The 20,534-nt window shown below is 40.9% G+C and overlaps 1 pseudogene; it reads right to left on the reverse strand.

Annotated features, from left to right (window-relative positions):
• Positions 1-905: 905 nt before the first annotated feature.
• On the reverse strand, positions 906-19,885 carry LOC116412364 (annotated as a pseudogene).
• Between the last annotated feature and the right edge of the window lie 649 nt (positions 19,886-20,534).

The raw sequence follows: 20,534 nt of genomic DNA on the forward strand, positions 1-20,534 counted from the left end.
TTTTTAACACTGGATCTGCCTGTAAAATATTCCAGTTTCTTTTTATGACCTTAGTAATTTGTTTATATTGAACCCCGTAATCTAGAATACATCTGATCTCTTACATAGTTATAGTTACATAGGGTTGAAAAAAGACCATTGTCCATCAAGTTCAACCCATCCGAGTAAACCCAGCACACAACCTATACTAACCAATCTATACACTCACATACATAAACTATATATATACAACCAGTAATACTAACTGTAGATATTAGTATCACAATAGCCTTGGATATTCTGCTTGTTCAAAAACTCATCCAGGCCCCTCTTAAAGGCATTAACAGAGTCTGCCATTACAACATCACTAGGAAGGGCATTCCACAGCCTCACTGCCCTCACTGTGAAAAACCACCTACGCTGCTTCAAATGGAAGCTCTGTTCCTCTAATCTATAGGGGTGACCTCTGGTGCACTGTTTTTATGGGAAAAAAGAACATCCCCCAACTGCCTATAATCCCCTCTAATGTACTTGTACAGAGTAATCATGTCCCCTCGCAAGCGCCTCTTTTCCAGAGAAAACAACCCCAACCTCGACAGTCTAACCTCATAGCTTAAATCTTCCATCCCCTTTACCAGTTTAGTTGCACGTCTCTGCACTCTCTCCAGCTCATTAATATCCTTCTTAAGGACTGGAGCCCAAAACTGCACTGCATACTCAAGGTGAGGCCTTACCAGGGACCTATAAAGAGGCAAAAATATGTTCTCATCCCTTGAGTCAATGCCCTTTTTATACAAGACAGCACTTTATTTGCTGTAGTAGCCACAGAATGACACTGCCTGGAATTGGACAAATTGTGATCTACAAAAACCCCTAGATCCTTCTCCATTAAGGATGCCCCCAACACACTACCATTCAGTAGATAGTTCTTCTTCTTCTTCTAGAAGTATAGAGGCAACTTGCAGAGTAGATGTCTTATGCCTTTTTACACCAATGACCATACGAGTTTTGCAATCAGATGGCATCCTCTTGCACCATTCTTCAACCTAAAAAAGACAAGGATCGGTAAAATATCAAACAGTTCAAGTTAATATCATGTTAGCAGAACATAAAAAGCATGGCAGTGAAAAAATGTATCATGTATACTCACAGTCATATTCTGCACAATCCCTGGTCGCATTTTAAGACAATCACTGCCTCCAAGAAATAGAGGACATAAGACTTTTCCTTATCCAAAAGATGTCCACCCATCTTGGCCTTCTTTATTATCTGCTCAAATATTGGCCTGGCCACTATGAGGATCCGTTGACACTCTGATGGATCCTTTTTTGCAGATGTCAGATAGTCAAACCTGTGAATAGGGGTAGTTACACACCAAACCTACACACACAAAAAGCCAAAATAAATACACAGGTACTAAAGCATACTTACTTTTTCCCCACAACGTTAGACGAAATTCCCTTGCTCAGCCTTCACTGCAGAGTTGAGGTCATGCTGAGATAGCAATGGCATTTTCTGACAAGTTCTTCACTTTGATGGGATCCGCCAGACAAAGTATCTGTTTGAGAGCTCACAAACCTCTTGATATGTTTCAGGTACGAAAACATAGTGGCATGAGTGTTCCCCAAATTCTCTAGTGCTGTAAAAAAGTCCAATGTCTTCTGTGTGTTGGTCAGGAAGCTTAAAGATGCTTTGGAGGGGTCCACAAAATACAAAAACCTGGCCACATTTGCCACCTAAAATGATACACAGGAATAAATATAATGATGAGTGTCACTGGGCGTGCGTGCAGGTTCAGTAGCCAGACAGATCTTCAGTGGAAATATTGTGCTTTATTTTTATCACATGCAGAAAAACAGTTTTTGCAATGGTGCAATACAAACTTTTACCAGCAGGGGGTCAACAGTAACCCAGCAAGCACACTCCTGAAGCTCTAGAACTGCCTCTTACAAAGGTTTAACACAGACTCCCAAAAGAAACCAGTCTGCAGCTTTTATAGCCTCCAAACTGCTCTTTGCTGCCCCCGGTGGTCAGCATTTACTCTATAAATATTCATTCAGAGAGGCAGCCTACCCCTTTAGGAAGTGGCTTCTCTGAGAGCTCCAGGTAAGTGCTTTATTAAAATTTATACAAGCATTTGCAATGTTCTGTATAGGAACAAAGTAGTTTTATGCACACACTTTTATATACACTTGTGGCAAACATAGCTTTCTATATAAGCAGTAGTTTCAGCACCATTTAAAACATACTTCCAGCACAGCTGAGGCACATGTTCCAAACAAAGAAGGCCTCAGTTTGTTAACAAAAGCTAATGCTGTTTCCACTTTTAACACATACATACCACATATACATATACACAGATTATACACATAGCTATTTACACACTGAAATACTGAATTAATGAGTTACTGGCCAGTAAAATTAACATTTAAAGACAAAAACAAAACAAAATTTTTTAGCTAAATTTACTCCTTCACATATCCCCCTCCTTAAGAAGAAGGTTACCTTCTTCAAGAATAAATAAGGGAATTTTTCAGTACCAAGTTTCCTTAAGAAGGCTTATTTTTCCTTTTCAGTTTCTGCACCATATCTAGATAAATAGTCAGCATTATGATGTTGACTACCCGGCCGATGGTGAACTGTAAACCTAAATGGCTGCATTGCAAGGTACCATCTTGTAACTCTTGCATTTTTATCCTTCATTCTGTTTATCCATATAAGTGGGTGAGCAGTCACTAAAGAAAACTCTTGGCCTATAAGATAACATCTTAATGACTCTAGTGCCCACTTTATTGCTAAACATTCTTTTTCAATCATACTATACCTAGTTTCTCTAGGGAATAGTTTGCGGGTTCCCATACTTTATAAAAATTTATCTGGGCAACCTCTTCTCATATAGGTGAGTTTATAAAGCGGAATGGCCTTTTCTATTAACTGTTACCAGGAATGAATAGATGGAGCTCCCCTGGATTTCCAGTGGATTGCTATTGATATTTTTGCGTACATACATAGTATTGACAATAATGTTCTTTGTGCCCTTCTTGGTGATATTTCTTCTACTAGGTTGAGTAGTATAACTTTGGGATCCATTGGAAGTGTTATGTCTGTTTTTTCTTTTATGCACTGTATTACCTTTCCCCAGAAATGTTTGACTTTAGGGCATTCCCATGTCATATGGATAAAACTTGCTGGGGCATATTGGCATCTAGGGCAGTTCTGGGATAATTTAGGATTCATATTGTGTAGCCTCTGTGGGGTAAGATAGGTTCTGTGTAGTGATGGGTTAAAAGTTTTGCCAGGCATGGATTCGCGGCGAATTTACGCGTTTCGCCATTGGCGGATTGTTTCGCGAAACGGATGAAAAAATTCACCGTGGAAAAATTCGTCGCACGTCCAAAAATTGTCACCGGCGTCAAAAAAGAATAGTCGCGAGTGACGAAACAATAGCCGCGCGACAAAATAATAGTCATGAAAGATGAAACAATAGCAGCGGGCGACGAAATAATAGCCGTGGGCGACGAAACAATAGCCGCATGACAAAATAACAGCCACGGGTGACGAAACATTAGCCGCGCGACAAAATAATAGCCGCAGGCGACAAAATAGCCGCGTGACAAAATAATAGCCGCGGGCGACGAAACAATAGCCGCGCAACAAAATAATAGCCGCAGGCGACGAAACAATAGCCATGCGACAAAATAATAGCCGCGGGCGACAATTATTTTTTGTCGCACGACATAGTAACATAGTAACATAGTAACATAGTAAGTTGGGTTGAATAAAGACATACGTCCATCACGTTCAACCATAATGCCTATATATAACCTGCCTAACTACAAGTTGATCCAGAGGAAGGCAAAAAAACCCATCTGAAGCCTCTCTAATTTGCCGCAGAGGGGAAAAAATTCCTTCCTGACTCCAAGATGGCAATCGGACCAGTCCCTGGACATTTTCCCCATTTTGCGAATTTTTCGCCATTTCGCGGATCTTTTGAAAGATTCGCGAATTTTTTGGCGAAGCGAATTGGAACAGATTCGCTTGTCACTAGTTCTGTGTAGGTAGTTTAGTTGAGTCATCTTGTCTACTGCTAATTACCCCTTCGAAGGCAGAGTCTAAGGTGTCCTCCCATTGCTCTGTTGTAAACTGGGGGATATCGTTCTGCCATTTCGTATACAGCCTATTCAGGGATGTGCTACCAACTTCCAGTAATTGTGCATAGAAACTCGATAGCGGTTTCTTAAGGGTTTCCGCATGCGTTCTTATTTCTGTTTGCCTTGGGGTTGTATCAATTGGCGTGTGGCCGAATTGGGCCTCCGCAGCATGCCTTAGTTGTAGGTATCTAAAGAGCATCTTGTTAGGGAGCAAGAATTTTTGTTTAAATTGTTAAGTAAGTATTGTGCCATTTTCCACTATATCTGCCAGATATTTTGTTATATTGTGCCCATAGTTGCGGGTCTGTTTTAGGTGAGGATTGTGCCATAGCGGCATATGTAAGGAGTAATGTTGTTGGGGCTTGGGGTAAAAGCTATTTGTGGTTTGCCAAGCTCTCACAGTTGCTTTCATTAGCGGAGAAGCTTTTTTTTGTATATATATTTTTTTTTATAACTTAGATTTTTTTTTTATTGGTTATTTCAGGCATACAGAAATAGCAATATTTAACATGTATTTAACAATTGCTTATTGTAGCGGATTTCACGGAGCAGAACATTTTATAACAATAGCTTATAGTCATGTTGATATTTAATATTTGGAATTGTGTTGACGTTAGCTAGTGAAGCCTGTGCTTAAGTATATATCTTTGGTTTAACATAGTGTGAGAGTATGAGAACATAGCTTGGAAGTTGCAAATAAACCTTAATACCTTAGGCAAAACAAGAAATTATATATGTAGACCCTATACCTTTTTGGGGGGGAGAGATAGAGTTGTCTGTTGTAAATCATGTTAATTAGAATTGCTGACTCGGGCGTGTGTCTCCCCTTCTGAGTGGGTTAGTTATGTAATAATCCCATTTAGACCATACCTTCTTCCAGTTCTCTTGGGTACCTCTGACATTGGCGGTCTTTTTTTTTTGTATGTGCCTCTATATAAGAGGTTTTTTGTTAATCCAGTGAGCCTATTACTTGAGCTTCCAGGATAGTTGCAGCATTGGTTAGGGTGGGTACTGTCCAGTTTCTGGATGTTGTAAGTTGCGCTGCAAGATAATATAAAAATAGGGAGTTGCAGGGTTGTGAAGGCTATTCTCGGGGGTGAGTAGTTCCAGTATAATGTGGTCAAAGATGGATTTATGCAGGACAGTTGGGGCTTGTCTAAAGATATAGGTCAGTTTGGGGAGAATTACCATCTTAAACAGGTTTATACAACCTATTAGTGACAGGGGTAGTTTTGCCCATTGTTCAGGTTTTTTTTCTATTAGCTTAAGAACTGGGTGTAAGTTGAGTTCTTCTAATTTATTTAGGTTAGCGTGTATCCGAATTCCCAGTTATTTAAAGGACTCTACCCATTGTAGACCTTTAGTCTGAGTGGGGGCGTCTGGCGTTCGAGGGTCTTTTGAGAATAGCACTGATTTTTCCCAGTTGATTTTTAGGCCAGAGTAAGTAGTATGGGAGTTAATTACCTGCAGTACCATTTCTAGTGCATGTTCTGAGTTGGGTAAATAAATGAGGGTATCATCGGCATGCATCGAGATGATTTCTTTATTGGGGCCCAGTTTCAGACCTTCTATGTTGTTTTGGGCTTTTATACGACAGGCCATGGGTTCCATTGCAAGTGCGAATAAAAGCGGGGAGAGGGGGAATCCCTGTCTGGTGCCCCTACTTATAGTGAGGGGTGTGGATAATTTAGTATTAGTTCTTACTTTGGCTACTGGGAGGTGATATAGCGCTTTTACCCAGTTGATGTATATAGGATGTATTCGGACCCGTTTCATTGTGGCCCATAAGTATTCCCATTCCACTGAATCGAAAGCCTTCATGTTGTCTAGGGAGGCAACCAGTCTGCTACCTTGGTTATCATGGTTTGCCGAAATGTTTGTGAACATAGTTACATAGTTACATAGGGTTGAAAAAAGACCAGAGTCCATCAAGTTCAACCCATCCAAGTAAACCCAGCACACACAACCCATGCCTACCAATCTATACACTCACATACATAAACTATATATACAACCACTAATACTAACTGTAGATATTAGTATCACAATAGCCTTGGATATTCTGATTGTTCAAGAACTCATCCAGGCCCCTCTTAAAGGCATTAACAGAATCTGCCATTACCACATCTCTAGGAAGGGCATTCCACAACCTCACTGCCCTCACCGTGAAAAACCACCTACGCTGCTTCAAATGGAAGCTCCATTCCTCTACTCTAAAGGGGTGACCTCTGGCGCGTTGATTGTTTTTATGGAAAAAAAAAACATCCCCATCTGCCTATAATCCCCTCTAATGTATTTGTACAGAGTAATCATGTCCCCTCACAAGCGCCTCTTTTCCAGAGAAAACAACCCCAACCTTGACGGTCTAACCTCATAGTTTAAATCTTCCATCCACTTTACCAGTTTAGTTGAACGTCTCTGCACTCTCTCCAGCTCATTAATATCCTTAAGGACTAGAGCCCAAAACTGCACTGCATACTCAAGGTGAGGCCTTACCAAGGACCTATAAAGAGGTAAAATTATGTTTTCATCCCTTGAGTCAATGCCCTTTTTTATACAAGACAGCACTTTATTTGCTTTAGTAGCCACAGAACGACACTGCCTGGAATTAGACAACTTGTTATCTACAAAAACCCCTAGATCCTTCTCCATTAAGGATACCCCCAACACACTACCATTCAGTAGATAGTTCGCTTTTATATTATTTCTACCAAAGTGCATAACTTTGCACTTATCAACATTGAACCTCATTTTCCAGTTTGATGCCCAGTTTCCCAATTTTGTCAAATCGCTCTGCAAAGCGGCAGCATCCTGCATGGAACTTATAGTTTTGCACAATTTAGTGTCATCAGCAAAAATAGAAACAGTACTGTCTATGCCCACCTCCAGGTCATTAATAAACAAGTTAAAAAGCAAAGGACCAAGGACTGACCCCTGCGGTACTCCACTAACCACACTGGTCCATTTAGAAAATGTTCCATTTACCACCACTCTTTGTAATCTATCCTTCAGCCAGTTCTCTATCCAATTACAAATTTTATGTTCTAGGCCAATATTCCTCAATTTGATTATTAACCTACTGTGAGGTACTGTATCATATGCTTTAGCAAAGTCCAAGTAGATGACATCAACTGCCATTCCAGCATCGAGGTTCCTACTCACCTCCTCATAAAAGGCGACTAAATTAGTCTGGCAAGATCTGTTACGCATAAAACCATGCTGGCACAAACGAATAGTATTGTGAACTGCAATGTATTCAAGTACCCTATCCCTTATTACCCCTTCCAAAAGTTTTCCTACTACCGATGTTAGACTAACAGGCCTATAGTTTTCAGGCTGAGAACGGGATCCCTTTTTAAATAACGGCACCACATTAGCAATCTGCCAGTCTCTCGGCACCGTGCCAGACCTCAACGAATCGTGAAATTAAGTGAAGAGGTTTGGCAATCACAGCGCTCAGCTCATTTAATACCCTGGGATGAATCCCATCCGGTCCTGGACCTTTGTTTACCTTTACATATTCAAGTCTCTTTTGAATTTCCTCCCGAGAGACCCATGCATCAGTAGCTAAATTACTAGAACTGGGCATATTAAAAGGGAAGCCTTCATTACCTGGCTCCTCAGATGTATAGACAGATAGTTACATAGTTACATAGTTACATAGTTACATAGTTACATAGTTACATAGTTACATAGTTACATAGTTACATAGTTACATAGTTACATAGTTACATAGTTACATAGTTACATAGTTACATAGTTACATAGTTACATAGTTACATAGGGTTGAAAAAAGACCAGTGTCCATCAAGTTCAACCCATCCAAGTAAACCCAGGACACTTAACCCACACCTACCAATCTATACACTCACATACATAAACTATATATACAACCACTAGTACTAACTGTAGATATTAGTATCACAATAGCCTTGGATATTCTGATTGTTCAAGAACTCATCCAGGCCCCTCTTAAAGGCATTAACAGAATCTGCCATTACCACATCACTAGGAAGGGCATTCCATAACCTCACTGCCCTCACCGTGAAAAACCACCTACGCTGCTTCAAATGGAAGCTCCTTTCCTCTAATCTAAAGGGGTGACCTCTGGTGCGCTGATTGTTTTTATGGGAAAAAAGAACATCCCCCAACTGCCTATAATCCCCTCTAATGTACTTGTACAGAGTAATCATGTCCCCTCGCAAGTGCCTCTTTTCCAGAGAAAACAACCCCAACCTCGACAGTCTCACCTCATAGTTTAAATCTTCCATCCCCTTAACCAGTTTAGTTGCACATCTCTGCACTTTCTCCAGCTCATTAATATCCTTCTTAAGGACTGGAGCCCAAAACTGCACTGCATACTCAAGGTGAGGCCTTACCAGGGACCTATAAAGGGGCAAAATGATGTTCTCATCCCTTGAGTCAATGCCCTTTTTTATACAAGACAGCACTTTATTTGCTTTAGTAGCCACAGAATGACACTGCCTGGCATTAGACAACTTGTTATCAACAAAAACCCCTAGATCCTTCTCCATTAAGGAAACCCCCAACACACTACCATTCAGTAGATAGTTTGCGTTTATATTATTTCTACCAAAATGCATAACTTTGCACTTATCAACATTGAACCTCATTTTCCAGTTTGCTGCCCAGTTATCTAATTTTGTCAAATCGCTCTGCAAAGCGGCAGCATCCTGCATGGAACTTATAGTTTTGCACAATTTAGTGTCATCAGCAAAAATAGAAACAGTACTGTCTATGCCCACCTCCAGGTCATTAATAAACAAGTTAAAAAGCAAAGGCCCAAGGACTGACCCCTGCAGTACTCCACTAACCACACTGGTCCAATTAGAAAATGTTCCATTTACAACCACTCTTTGTACTCTATCCTTCAGCCAGTTCTCTATCCAATTACAAATATTATGTTCTAGGCCAATATTCCTTAATTTGATCATTAACCTTCTGTGAGGTACTGTATCAAACGCTTTAGCAAAGTCCAAGTAGATGACATCAACTGCCATTCCAGCATCAAGGTTCCTGCTCACCTCCTCATAAAAGGCGACTAAATTAGTCTGGCAAGATCTGTTACGCATAAAACCATGCTGGCACAAACTAATAGTATTGTGAACTGCAATGTATTCAAGTACCCTATCCCTTATTACCCCTTACAAAAGTTTTCCTACTACTGATGTCAGACTAACAGGCCTATAGTTTTCAGGCTGAGAACGGGATCCCTTTTTAAATAACGAAAAATAAGAGTTCAAAATTTCTGCTTTTTCCCCATTCTCATCAACCAACTTACCCCCCCCCCCCCGTGATAATAAGGTTCCCACCCCTTCTTGCTTAATTTTTTTACTATTCACATAATTAAAAAATAATTTTGGATTCTTTTTACTTCTAGCTGCAATATCCCTTTCCATTTCTATTTTAGCTTGCCTGATAGCTTTTTTGCATGCTTTATTTGCTTCCTTGTACCTGATGAAAGTTTCTGCTGTCCCAGCTAACTTGTATGCTTTAAAAAGCCCGTTTTTTCTTACCAACCTCGACACTAACACTTTTGAACAGCCTTCTAATGTTGATATCTGTTGTGCGCCCGGGCATAAAGCCTGTTTGGTCTGGGGAAATTACCTTGGAAAGATTTTGAGCTATTCTGGTGGATAGAATCTTTGCTAGGATTTTAGCATCTGCATTGATAAGTGATATTGGCCTGTAGGAGGAGCAATCTAGGGGGTCTTTGCCTGGTTTTAGAATTAAGATAATGAGTCTCCTTCATTGAGTTAGGTAGGGGTTTCCCTTCATTCACTCCATTGTATAGCTTCACTAGTAGTGGTGCAAGAAGTTTAGAGTGCTGTTTATACCACTCCATTGGTATACCATCTGTACCTGGAGTTTTACCAATTGGGGAGGCTCCTATGGCTGCTTCTACTTCAGCTGCCGTTATTTCCATAGTTTAGGGATATCTATGTCTGTTAAAAAGCTTTGTATCTCTGCAGGTGAGACTTGCAATTTGGAAGTATATAGATCTGAGTAAAATTCTGTAAACATTTTATTTATTTCCTCTGGGGAGGAAGTTATTTCCCCGTGATTAAACAGCCTAATCACCGGGATAAGCATAGTAGCGAAGTTGTCTTTGGAGAGGAGAGCTAGTAGTTTGCCGTTTTTGTCTCCATGTTCAAAGACTCCTGCTTTTTTTTGGTATAGCATGTGTTTCTTTGTGAGCTCTAATTGGGCTAGGTTAAGGTCTCTTTGACTTTCTGTCCATGCTTGCTGGGTTTGTGTGTCTGGGTGTGCTATGTAGGCTGCTTCTGTTTCATATACCTTTTGGGATCTCATTGTTATTTCAGTTCTTAGGTTACTTTCCGATGCTTTAATATTGCATATAAAGACCTTTCTAATGTATGCTTTGAAAGCATCCCAGGTGACCTCTGGAGGTACTTCATCTGTATTTGTTTCAAGAAATGTTTCTATGCTGTTGTGAATAGTTTTGTTTAGTTGGGTATGGGATGCCCAGTAAGGGCTGAGTTTCCATATCCGATCTGCTGGGGTTGGGGAAATAAGTATAATGGTTACTATAGGAGAGTGGTCTGGTATACCTCTGGGAAGTATCTCAACCTTTTGTACTTTTTTGTTCATGTCATCGCAGCCCAAGGCTAAGTCAATTCTAGACATATTATTGGAGCCAGGTGAGTAACAAGTTGTATTGCTTGACTCCTGGGTTACGTACCCTCCAGAGGTCTATTAATTGGAAACAAAAAAAACATTTATTGAATGCTGGTGTATTGACCCTGGGGGGGTTTAGTTTATCTATTTTTGCATCTATCACGGCATTAAAGTCTCCCATTAGCAGTATTGGCGCCATTGGGAGGGTTAAAGTTTTGTTCATCACTTCCCTTAAGGGTTCTTCAGCAAATGGGGGTGGGATATACACATTTACTATGGTAACCTTTTTCCCCTGTATTGTACCATGTAATATAATATATTTACCGTTTCTATCAGAGATAAGTGTCTCTGTCACGAATGGACAGGTTTTGCATATTAGTATGGAAACACCTCTAGAGTAGCTTGAGTACAAGCAATGGTAAGTCGAACCTATCAATGGTTAAATTTTGCTTCCCATTAAATGTGTTTCTTGTAGCATTATAATTTGTGGATTGGTTCTACGAACAAAGTCTAGGACCAGTCTCCCTTTTATTACATTACCTAAGCCCCTTACGTTCCATGATAGGACTTTAAGTGTGGCCATGACTTTTGTAGCTATGTAGTTTATAGGGTAGGGTACTATTATCTAGTGGGAGTATGTGGTTCTCCTGTTTTACAATAAGTATGTTATCCTTAATAATTGCACCATCTAAACTTAAAACAAACAAGAATAACATTATAATCCCTTCCCTTTTCCACCCCACCCACTCTATGAACTGCCATAGAGTGGGTTTGCACCCGTAACTAGTATACTTAACAAACTTGTTGGGGGTTGGTGTCTTCATTGAGTCCGAGTATGGATTGTCCAAGTCGTTCTCTGCTTGAGTCTCCTTGCTTCTGGGGGGAGAGTTGGTTTCTTTGCCGCCCTCTGCTGCAGATCATCTGTTGCTTCGGTTGTTCCATTTCTCTTTTTCACGGTCGTCCTTGGATGTGGAGGTAATAGGGCAGTTTGTTAAAGTCGGGTATCCTGGTCTGTCATTTGTCCATTATGCCTTTGTTGTTTGTTGCGGAGTAAGGATGTGCTGAGGTTGCTTATTCCCGTTGGGTTGAGTTGAGAGGTCTTTCATCCAGCCAGCGTATTACCTCTTCTGGTGAGGTGAAGAAGTGTGCTCTGCCGTTGACTGTAATTCTTAGTCTTGCAGGGAAAAGCATTGCGTATGGGATTTGTTTCAGTTTCAGTTTTTGCTTCTGTGTATTTAGTTCTTTGTTTCCGCACCTCGGTTGAAAAGTCTGGGTATATTGATACTCTTTGATTTTCATATACAAGTTCACCCGCTTTCCTCGCTTCCGTCAGTGCTATGTCTCTGTCTCTATAGTTTAGCAGGCATGCTATGAGGGGTCTTGGAGGGGTGCCAAGGTGGTCTGCCCGGGACCTTTTTCTGCTATATTGCCTTCAGCTCTTTCTGGTAAACTTAGTATATGGATGTTATTTCTCCGTAGTCTATTCTCCAGGTCATCAGCTTTGGCTTCTAGTATGGCAATTTGTTTCTCTGTTGCTGTGAGTCTGCCTGGTAGAGGTGTTGTAAAGTCTTCCAGGTCACTAACTCTCCTTTCAGTTTCTCCAGTTCTTTCTCTAAGGTTTTGCACATCATGCTTTAGTATTGCAAAGTCAGTTTTTAGCTAATCGATTTTTCCCACTAAAGCTGTGTGGTTTGTTGTTATGGCACTTAGAATTTCTGTTAGTGTTGGTTCATTAGGTGATTCTGTGCTTGTTTGTACTATTGTGGAGGGACTACAGCTTGCTGTTTCGTGTCTTTTTGGTAGCCATGTGAGGTGTAGGAGACATACCTCTTGAGGAGCGCTGAGGTAGGGGGTCCCTTACGTACTGAGCTAATTTTTTAGCTGCCTTTTCCCTCATAGCTGTAGGGTCTGGGGAGTCCGTGCCATCAGCGCTGGATTCGGCTCCATTTTGTGTCGACATGGCGCGTAGCTGGGATATTTGTCTTGTAGCGAGGCTGCGGCGGCTCTTGCATACCATTTAAGGTTGTGGGACTGTTCGGGTACTGTGTGGGGTCCCGGGTGTTCAGGCAGAGGCAGGTATGTAGCATGTGTCTGCAGTATTTTTATCCCCCCTTGCGGAGCTCTATAGATGTGCGCCCTACTCCGATCGCATGCAGGCCCCCCCTCAATCAATTTCTTGGCTCAGTATAGCACCTAAACCATTCTCAGATGCATCAGTTTGTACTGTGAACTTTTGCTCGAAGTTAGAACTCTTGAGAACTGGTTTAGTACAGAGCATGTTTTTAAGCTTCTGAAAAGCTTCTTCACATTGTGGACTCCATATAACCTGGTCTTTGCAATTCTTTCAGAGAAATTTCAGAGAAATTTGGCAGGAACCTCCAATAATAGCCAACCAAACCTAAGAAAGAACGTACCTCTTTCTTTGTTTTTGGTGGAAGAATTTCAGCAATGGCTCTAATTTTGGTTGTGTCAGGCTTTACCTCTCCATTTCCTAGAACAGTGCTGTCCAACTGGCGGCCCGCAGGCCGCATGCGGCCCGCGACCCCCCTCTGTGTGGCCCCCCACCTGTCTGGCTGCTTTGATGGCTTACTCTTGTGTAAGCTTTAAATGGTATCAGTACTGTGATTAACTGGGCCCCCTGCATGGTTCTCACCTCAGATTCAGGCTGTAATCAGGCTGTATTGTTTAAATATGTAATCCCCTGTGTTGTTCACACCTTTTAATCTCTGCATTGTTCCCCCCTGCAGTGTTCACACCTCAGGCTCAGGCTGTAATCACCCCCATTGTTCCCCTGTTCACACCTCAGGAGCAGTAGAAACCCACAAATAATCCCTGCACACTACAAAAAGAACATATACTGAGGTGGTACTGCAATTAAAAAGTTTTTTAATATATACAGTAGTTATTGTGCAGACTGTAGGAGCAATGCCAGCATTGTGTCACTGTAGGCTGCATGTGTGTGCCATACACACAGGCATCATAGGGCAAGCAGAGTATGGCACACACAGGCAGGGTAGGGAAGGCAGAGTATGGCACACACAGGCAGGGTAGGGAAGGCAGAGTATGGCACACACAGGCAGGGTAGGGAAGGCAGAGTATGGCACACACAGCCAGGGTAGGGAAGGCAGAGTATGGCACACACAGGCAGGGTAGGGCAGGCAGAGTATGGAAAGTTTTTGCTGTACTACAACCATTAATATGGGTATGGTCATGTGATAACATGGGTGTGTTCAAGTGGGTGCGGTTTCAAAAAGGGGAGTAGTCAAAACTGGCTTCCATTATCGGCCCTCCACCACGTAGGTCGGAAAAATTCCGGCCCTCGGTACCACAGAAGTTGGACAGCACTGTCCTAGAATATAACCCAAATATCTAGTTTCTGTAAAAGCTAGAGCACACTTTTTTGGGTTGATTGTAAGACCAGCAGACTTTGAGACAGTACAGTATCTAGATGCTGAAGGTGACTTTTCCAATCTGAGCTGAATATCACCACATCATCTAAGTAGGCTGCACAGTAGGCATCATACCCTCTCAGGATGCGGTCCATAAGATGCTGAAAAGTTGCAGGAGCCCCATGAAGACCAAATGGCATGGTTACAAACTGGAAGAGCACCTGGCTTGTTGCAAAAGCTGTTTTCTCTCTTGACTCTGGATCTATAGTTATTTGCCAGTAACCTTTTGAAAGGTCAATGGTAGAGATAAATTTAGCTCCACCCAGCTGGTCAATTAACTCATCAATGCGTGGCACTGGGTATGAGTCAAATTTAGATATGAAATTTATTTTCCTAAAATCAACACAAAAACTAATAGAACCATCTTTTTTTGGAACCAACACCACTGGTGAACACCAGTTACTTACAGAAGGTTCAATTACACCAAGTTTTAACATCTGCACAACCTCCTGTTTAACAATTTGTTTATATTTTTCAGGGGTCCTATAGGGTTGCTGACGAATAGGTTTAGCATCACCCGTATCAATGACATGCTCAATAAGATTAGTTCTTCCAGGTGTTGTAACAAAAATATCACTGTATTTGTCAAGGACCATGCACAATTATTTCTGTTCATCTAGATTTAGCTCAGAAAAGTTAATCTTACAGGCTTCAGAGCTCTCTTTTAGGGATGTAGCGAACCTCAAAAAAAAAGTTCGCGAACCTGTTCGCGAACTTCCGCCGAAAATTGCGAATATTCGCGAACTTTGCGAACCCCATAGACTTCAATGGGAAGGCGAACTTTAAAACCTAGAAAACCCATTTCTGCCCAGAAAAGTGATTTTAAAGTTGTTTAAAGGGTGCCACGACCTGGACAGTGGCATGCAGGAGGGGGATCAAGGGCAAAAACCTCTGAAAAATTGACACACGCCGTTTTTCGAAATGATCGGTAATTTTGCGACATTTTCGTATTTTCCGGCGCTTTCGTAAAGTTATCGTAAGTTTTGCGACTTTTTCGGAGCTTTCGTACCGTTATCGTAAGTTTTGCGACTTTTTCGGATCTTTCGTAACGTTATTGTAAGTTTTGCGACTTTTTCGGAGCATTCGTACCGTTATCGTAAGTTTTGCGACTTTTTCGGAGCATTCGTACCGTTATCGTAAGTTTTGCGACTTTTTCGGAGCTTTCGTAACGTTATCGTAAGTTTTGCGACTTTTTCGGAGCTTTCGTAACGTTATCGTAAGTTTTGCGACTTTTTCGGAGCATTCGTACCGTTATCGTAAGTTTTGCGACTTTTTCGGAGCATTCGTACCGTTATCGTAAGTTTTGCGATTTTTTTCGGTGCCGGTGAACCCAAATTGCGAACATCACGAAAAGTTCGCGAATTTGCGGACTTGCGAACACCCGATGTTCGCGTGAATTAGTTCGCCGGCGAACAGTTCGCTACATCTCTACTCTTTGTCCAGTCTGATATGCTTCCTCAGCCATATCAGGTGAACATTCCTGCAATAACCATCAAGGAAATATTTTCTTTCCTCTCCTTCCACTTTCTAAGGAGATTTACATGATATATCTTTTTGTTTCTTCTACCTGGAATCTGTATTTCATAATCTACTGGACCCACTTTTCTTAAGATTTGAAAGGGACCCTGCCACTTAGCCATTAGTTTGTTCTGCTGACTGGGAAGTAAAAGTAGGATTTTTTCTCCTGGTTTAAATGTTTGTTCCCTTGAACGTTTGTTATAACAGGTACTTTGATTAACCTGAGCATCAGCTGTCCCATCGCTGACATTTTGGACAATTTATGTCTCATACAGTCAATGTAATCAATGACACTCTGAGGACTGTGCTCATCACTTACCCAGTTTTCACAAGTTACATCAAGGATACCCCTAGGTTGAGAGCGGAATATTTTAATAAGAGTATCTGCCACAGTTTTGGCTGTAATGTTTCTTAGAGGTATGGCCTCAGGTTATCTAGTTGCGTAATCACAAACAACAAGTATATACTGATTACTACTCTTTTCTAGAGGGACTACTATTTCCATTGCTACCCTGTCAAAAGCTTTACCCACAGCTGGGATTGGGATCAGGAGCTTTGTCACTTTGCTTAATAGGTGCAGTTTTCTGACATACAGGATAAGAACTGCAGTATTCAGCGACTTGTTGATGAATACCTGGCCAAGAAAATCTGTATAAAATTCTATTCAGGGTTTTCTCTCTACCCATATGACCAGACCATGGTGTTTCATGTGCTAAACGAATTATTTCCTCTCGAAACATTTTTGAAACCATCACTTGCTCTTGTGTTACTCCCAATTTTTTGTTTTGTCTTACCCTCATAAGGATACAATTTTGTAAAACATAGCATGGCTGTTCATGAGATATTTCAGAATTACTTACAAACTTTTTAAATAATGGCAGCAGACTGCTATCTTTTCTCTGAGCTTTTTCAATGTCAATGTCCCAATTGGCTGTAGCAGGAAAGTCTTTTTTGGGCTCACTGTGTTCAGTTTTCCATTGAGCCTTTAAAAGGTCACTCTGTCACTCTACCACAGGTCACTCTGTTTCCTGACGTGGCAACAAACTTAGAAATAAGGAAAGTCTCTCCCAATAATCAATGGATAAGACAACTTGGGAACCAGTGCTGTAATCACTCTGTGGACAGTCTTTCCAATTTTAACTTGTATTTTGGCCAGGGCATGTTTTCTCTTGTCTCCATGGACACATGTTATAGTGGTGTTTCTCAAAATATTAAGATTTCTCAGTAGTCAAGCTTTAAGAAGTGTTTGGGGACTTCCACTATCCAATAGGGCTTGTATTTTCTGGCCATTTATACATGCTTCAACTAGGAAACCACCATTGTCTCTAACAACATTAGTAGGGTTACATTTGCTTTGTGTTTTATGGCAAAATCTCGCAATATGTCCAAATTTCCCACAGTTGTGGCATTTTGTATTTCCACGGTCTTGAGGATTTACTCTGAGCTGCGGCTCTTTTTGCAGAAGGGGTTTGTTTCGCACAGTAATTCTTTGCTCAGCTTCCCTTCTGGCTAGCAAAAAGTCCTCTGCTAGAGAAATTGCCTTTGCACTTCAGGACGATGCTCCTGTACCCACAGCTTTACTTTATCAGGTAGGATTTCAATAAATTGCTCCAGTGCAATCATTTCAAGGATTTGCTCACCAGTTTTCCTTTCTGGCTGGATCCATTTTAAGAGCAGTTCATGCAGCTGGGCATATGCCTCACAAGGACCATCAGAGTTGCTGTACCTGTAGGCTCTGAATCTTTGTCTGAAGGTTTCAACATTTAGCTCATACTGGTGAAATATGGCAACTTTCACACAGTCATAATTCTGAGCATCTCTGGCATTTAAACTGCTGTATGCTTTTTGTGCTTTGCCAGTTAAATACAGAGCAAGGTGTAGAAGTTCATCTAAACCTGAAGGAGGTGAAGATGCAGAAGTCTCTGGCATATTAGGCTGCTCTTCCTGTTCTGTTGTAAAAACCTTTGCAATATGTGCCTTTGGCTTCACTGTAGGCTCAGCAGTAGTTATCCCTGTGGCACCAGTCAGAAGTTCTGCTTCACTTGTTATTTCCTCCTTTTCCTCAGGGAAATCATGTGAAGGGCCCCTGGAAGAAGGATCATCTCCCTGCTTGGACATTCCTCCTTGCAGGTTTCTTCCACTTGCCTAGCAGTTTTACTCCTGCTTATGACCTTGTATTCACTTTTGCACATGGTTTTTGCTTCTGGGTAATTTTTGGGGATTCTCTCCAGGCTTTCTTTTTCCACATCTGTTACCCTGGCACTGCCTTTTGCGGCACTTTAGCATCCCACTGCTGCCATCATAATGTCACTGGGCGCGTGCAGGTTCAGTAGCCAGACAGATCTTCAGTGGAAATATTGTGCTTTATTTTTATCACATGCAGAAAAAAGTTTTTGCAATGGTGCAATACAAACTTTTACCAGCAGGGGGTCAACAGTAACCCTGCAAGCACACTCCTGGAGCTCTAGAACTGCCTCTTACAAAGGCTTAACACAGACTCCCAAAAGAAATCAGTCTGCAGCTTTTATAGCCTCCAAACTGCTCTATGCTGCCCCCAGTGGTCAGCATCTACTCATAAATATTAATTCAGAGAGGCAGCCCACCCCTTTAGAAAGTGGCTTCTGTGAGAGCTCCAGGTAAGTGTAATTAAACTTTACTTTATACAAGCATTTGCAATGTTCTGTATAGGAACAAAGTAGTTTTATGCACACACTTTTATATACACTTGTGGCAAACATAGCTTTCTATATAAGCAGTAGTTTCAGCACCATTTAAAACATACTTCCAGCACAGCTGAGGCACATGTTCCAAACAAAGTAGGCCTCAGTTTGTTAACAAAAGCTAATGCTGTTTCCAATTTTAACACATATACACCACATATACATATACACAGATTATACACATAGCTATTTACACACTGAAATACCAAATTAATGAGTTACTGGCCAGTAAAATTAACAGTTAATGACAAACAAACAAAGATTTTTTAGCTAAATTCACTCCTTCACAATGAGAAAATGTAAACAGCAAAATAACAAAGGTAAACAACAAATGTTTACATAGACAGGTGTGACTCTTACCTCTTGTGACCATCTTCTTACTTGTAATTCTTGCTGAAGATATTTTCGGAACTGAGCAAGAATATCACATTCAAGAGAGTGTTATCTATACATCCCTGCAGCCATCATTCTTCTCCTAAGTAGAACGTAATTTGAATCGGTCTCGCTCCTAGTCCAAAGAAAAATATATTTAGAAGTGATTGAAAATCTGTACTTATTACAGCATGGACCGGTGATGCTTAAAGGAAAAGGAAAGGAAAGGATGCGTCCACTATGCGGTGACAGAGTGATCTAGCCTAGCCTTCCATTTGTATAGGAAGAAGTCAGGCTATGCTCGATCAATTGATCACCACACAGTTGATCCTCAACCGGATACTTTCCGCTGCATTGCATATCGCCTTTGTTCAAATGACCGGAAGCCAAGTTTAACAGGTATTTTCTTCTAAAGCATTGAAAATAACAAATGTTTTTCAGGATAGGGCAATTATTGGGGGAGGGTAGAATAGATGTTTTAGTTAAAATTTTTTAGTGTTACTTTTCCCTTTAAAATATGCTTGTGTATGTTAACTTACTGGTCCAGTCCTCCAACAAGATTGTGTGTCTCCATCTCTTCATTTTTCATTGTCATCATCATCAACATCGTTGTCATCAGTCATGGGGTCTGCATTGTTCTCCTCTGGCTCAACAGGGCTGTATTAATAAAAAAATCAACAAAAAGTTCAGATTGAAAAAAAATTGAAATACATACTGCTATGTAGACAGGTGTAGATTAGATGTACATATGACACTTATACTTCCAGGTCAAGCTCAGGTCCCTGCATCTCCACCTCTTGTTCATTCACAGGGCCTACGAAGTCCTCCTCATCTGACTCGATGGGGCTAAAATAATAAAGATCAACTAAAGTTCAGAAAAGATTGAAAACCAAAAAAACATGCACACATATTACAAAGTAGAGGTGAATATTAGATGCACATATGGCAAGTATACTTACAGGCCCTGCTGTACAACAGGTTGCTGTTTCTGCACCTCTTCAGCATTCAAGGGTCTGGGGTTTACCTTCTCATGCATTTTGGCCAAGTGTGACATTATGGAGTCAATGCTCTCCTGAAGTGACTGAAGTGTAGGTTGCTGTTTCTGCACTTTTTCAGCATTCAAGGGGCTGGGGCTTATCATCTTATGTGACCTGACAGGGCAATATTGATAAACATCAACAAAAGTTCAGAAACAATGAATAACAAGCTACAGGAGCTAGTTATTTCAATGAGTCACAAAATGAGGTATGGTTCAAATGAGAGCAGGGGGGAATATTTATTCCAGCCAAGAAGTATAGCAACCAATAGAAATCAAGACATGGAGACAATACCTGGCTAGATATTTGTGTATTAATCAAACTTCATTCTTTATAGGGATTACAGTAACAGGTGTTACAGTTTCTGCTACATCTTAACATTCTTTCACATGTAGGATATATATTTAGTATATGTATTAAAGTGCTTATGCGATATGGAATGATGGATGATTACAGTTTTGCTTTATGTTACAGAACCTTGGCTGAAGAAGTGGAAGCCACAGAGGATCCAGTGCAGGATGCTGAAGACAATGAAGAGGATACCGAAGAAGAAATGGATATGGAGCATCCGCTTCTTATGCTGAGGTAAAAAGCCTAAATAGATTCTTTTTGTGACAGTTCATCTTTTGAACAGTTCATCAGGGTCAG

The sequence above is a fragment of the Xenopus tropicalis genome, chromosome 7, assembly GCF_000004195.4.
Source record: "Xenopus tropicalis strain Nigerian chromosome 7, UCB_Xtro_10.0, whole genome shotgun sequence".
Lineage (NCBI taxonomy): Eukaryota > Metazoa > Chordata > Amphibia > Anura > Pipidae > Xenopus > Xenopus tropicalis.